Source organism: Chroicocephalus ridibundus, chromosome 15 (assembly GCF_963924245.1).
Source record: "Chroicocephalus ridibundus chromosome 15, bChrRid1.1, whole genome shotgun sequence".
Taxonomy (NCBI): Eukaryota; Metazoa; Chordata; class Aves; order Charadriiformes; family Laridae; genus Chroicocephalus; species Chroicocephalus ridibundus.
This window is the reverse complement of record NC_086298.1, coordinates 745,928-749,727: the sequence shown is the minus strand read 5'-3', so window position 1 is coordinate 749,727 and position 3,800 is coordinate 745,928.

Here is a 3,800-nt window from a genome sequence, read left to right as displayed (position 1 = left end):
CCATCAGGATGAGCCCCAGTATTGGATCCCGTGTCGGTGCAGGGCTTTGGCACTAGGAAATGGCACCCATGCTAACAGGCTTTCTGCCTCTACGTCACGGGTAGGTGTTTACGTTGTCCCCTATTCCCAACGGCAGTGTCAGCAGCAAGTGCCTTCCTTCGGAGCTGCTGAGGTCTCTCTGGCCTGAGTTGCCTCTGGTGCTGTGGCAGGACAGTGGCCTTGCTTGGACATGGACATAGACTCATAGACTCATAGAATCTTCATAGTTGGAAAGGACCTTTGAGATCATCGAGTCCAACCATACACACACAAAAACCCCTACAATCTCTGCCACTAGAGCATGCCCTCAAGTGCCACATCTAGATGTTTCTTAAACACCTCCAGGGATGGTGACTCAACCCCCTCCCTGGGCAGGCTGTTCCAGTGCCTGACCACTCTTTCAGTAAAGTCATTCTTCCTCATATCTAATCTCAACCTCCCCTGCCACAACTTCAGCCCATTTCCTCTGGTCCTGTCATTATTCCCCTGGGAGAAGAGCCCAACCCCCACCTCTCTCCACCCTCCTTCCAGGTAGCTGTAGAGGGCAATGGGGTCTCCCCTCAGCCTCCTCTTCTCCAAGCTAAACGTGCCCAGCTCCCTCAGCCTCTCCTCACATGCCCTGGTCTCCAGACCCCTCACCAGCCTGGTCGCTCTCCTCTGGACACGTTCCAGCACCTCAATGTCCCTCTTGTACAGCGGGGCCCAGAACTGGACACAGCACTCGAGGTGGGGCCTCACCAGTGCCCAGTCCAGAGGCACCATCCCTTCCCTGCTCCTGCTGGCCACGCTGTTCCTGATACAAGCCAGGATGCTGTTGGCCTTCTTGGCCACCTGGGCACACCGCTGGCTCATGTTAAGCTGGCTCCACCAGCACCCCCAGGTCCTTTTCTGCCGGGCAGCTTTCCAGCCCCTCTGCCCCGAGCCTGTGGCGTTGCTGGGGGTTGTTGTGACCGAAATGCAGGACCCGGCACTTGGCCTTATTAAACCTCACGCAGTTGGCCTTGGCCCATGGATCCAGCCTGTCCAGGGCCCTCTGGAGAGCCTTCCTACCCTCCAGCAGATCAACTCTCCCACCCGGTTTGGTGTCATCTGCGAACTTACTGAGGGTGCACTCAATCCCCTCATCCAGATCATTGATAAAGATATTAAACAAAACCGGCCCCAAAACTGAGCCCTGAGGGACACCACTGGTGACATGCTTGGACGGAGATGCTTCCAGTGCACTGGCTGCAGTCTCAGCTGTACGGACCGCGGCGTATGTTTCCTTATCCATCAGTGCCACCAGCACTGCAGCTCTCCATCCCTCCATCCTTGCCCATCCCTGCGCAGGGACAGGAAGGCTGCCTGAGGCTGCCAGGACACTTTTCTGCTTTTAGCCCTTCCTGGAGCCCTCAAGTGCCCGAGCTGGATGGCAGGAGATGTGCGGAAAGGGGCACATGGGATCCCTGCTGAGGGACCCTCGGCACCCCCCTGGGGCATTGGCTGCCCCATGGCTGCAGGGTGCTGAACCCGGACCCTTGAGGACATCGGGGGGCCCCATCCCTGGAGGGGTTCAAGGCCAGGCTGGACGGGGCTTGGAGCAACCTGGGCTGGTGGGAGGTGTCCCTGCCCAGGGCAGGGGGGTGGAACGAGATGATCTTAAAGGTCCCCTCCAACCCAAACCATTCCATGATTCCATGATTCTATGATCCTGCCTTGGGCTGGTGCTCTGGGTCTGGGCGTTTTCCCGTTGTGTGTCCGGGTGACCTGTTCAATGCCTGGAACCGGCATGTCCTTATGTTCACGCACCTCTGGTGCCAGCAGCTTCGACGCTCTGCAAAACAGTCATGGGATTCTCCAGCATGAGCTGCCTCTTCCGTGACACTCCTGGCTTGTGCCTTGCCAGGTCCTTGTGGGCAACCAGCCCCCAGCTCCCCTGGGGCAGCACCTGGGGACCCTAACGAGTGTTCTTGGAGCAGACAGAGGACGAGGCTCATGCTTTGCCAGCAGCCCTCTACGCCAGCCGCTGGTAGAGGATACTGCTGGAGCCACCCCAGCCGGTGAGCGTGGGACTGTCAGCGCTGGAGGTCGAGCAGTCCGAGCCCCCCGGGCTCCACACAGACTCATCCGTGTGTCAGCATCCTGCCACTTTGGGGTTTGCTCCGGGAGGCCAGAAGCTGGGGATGAAGCAAAGCAGGAATGCTGCCAGCCCCCCTTGGTGAGCCATGCTTCATCGCGCGACGAGACCAACCTCTCCAGACCCTGTTTGGGGGAAGCTTCTGAGTCACACCAACGTCTGAGTCATCCCGGCCCCAGCCGGGAGCGGGGAGGCTGGAGCTGCAGCCCCGAGCCTCCCAAACAACACTTCCAGCCAGCCCGTGGGCAGTTCTGGGCTTTGCTCACTGGGATTTTCGGAGCTGTGGTTTCACCTCAGTCTGCCACCGCTGTCACTGCGGAGGGGAGCTGGTGGGGGGGACAGCGGGGCACGCTGACCCTGTCACTTGCCCTGGGGACGGCTCCTGGCCACGCAGCTGCCTGGACTGGGGCCTTCCCTCTCATCCCTGGGGACAGCAGGGTCACCTCCTGGCCACCTCTCGGGCTTTGTCTCCCTGCCACCTCCCTCAGTTTGAGGGGGGGGCTCCTGCGCTTCCAGCCTGGGCTGTGCTGGGCAGGGTCACCACGGGGGGACTTGTTTTAGGAGAAGAGCAGCCCAGGGCAGACACCGGCAGGTCGCGTGTACGCCTGGGCATGGCACGAAGCAGCTCCCAGGGGGGTCTCACCCAGCTCCCGGGGACATGGCTGAGACCCAGCACGGCACCTCTCCCTTTCTGCTGCCCGCAGGAGGTGACGCTGAGGTGGGATCCGTGTGGCGAGGTCACCTCCAGTCACAGACACACAGTCAACATCAAACTCCGCGTCGGACCGGCCTTGAGCAGCATCCAGGAAGTAATAAATTGTCCAGTTTTGAATGGTGGATACAGATCAAAGGGAATTAAACCAGCTTTTTAATCAGTCTACAATATTGTTTCCCTATATGGCTACTTTAAAAAAAAAAAAAATTAAAAAAATCCCATTGTCTGTGCCATACTAATGTTTAACATTTATTAGGGCAGTAATGAGCCCTCCGTGGTTTTATGGAGCTGTTTGATCGTGTGTTGGAAGGGCAGCTCCCGCAGCGCTCCGGCAGGGATTGCAGGCTCCGGGTGGGCTGCCCGCGCCGAGAGCCCCTCCACCCCCCGGCCGCTCCGCCTGCGCTCAGCTCCTGCCCCTGCCTTGCAGGATGCGATCACGGGGGGACCCTGTGATAAAACAGCACCGGGGAAGAGATTTATCTCTGCTTTATCACGCCAGCCTGAATGAGATCTGAATGAGCAGCATCTCTCAGCCTTGGGAAATCACACGCTGCATCGGATATCAGGCCGGTTCCTCTCCTCGCCTTGTGTACTCCTCGCATATCCTTCGGAGTTTGATGGGGACAAGGTGTTTGGCGCTCAGGCCAGCTTTAGTTTACAAATGAATATATCAACATTGTTCCTCATCAGGCAGGAATGTGCTTCCCTCCCTTCTCCTCCACCTTATCCCCATCCCCTTCCGAGCAAACTTCCTTCCTCCTGTAATCTGGAGCGGAAACCTCGCCGCATATTTGACCGGCTCAGAGAAATCAGCTCGGTTTTCCCTGGCGTGACTTTGTGCCTTGAACTAGGGCTGGTCGGTCCCTGAGGCAGCCGGCAAGGCAGGGGAGGAGGAGGAGGGCGAGGGCTGTACCACTGCCTGTCCTCGAT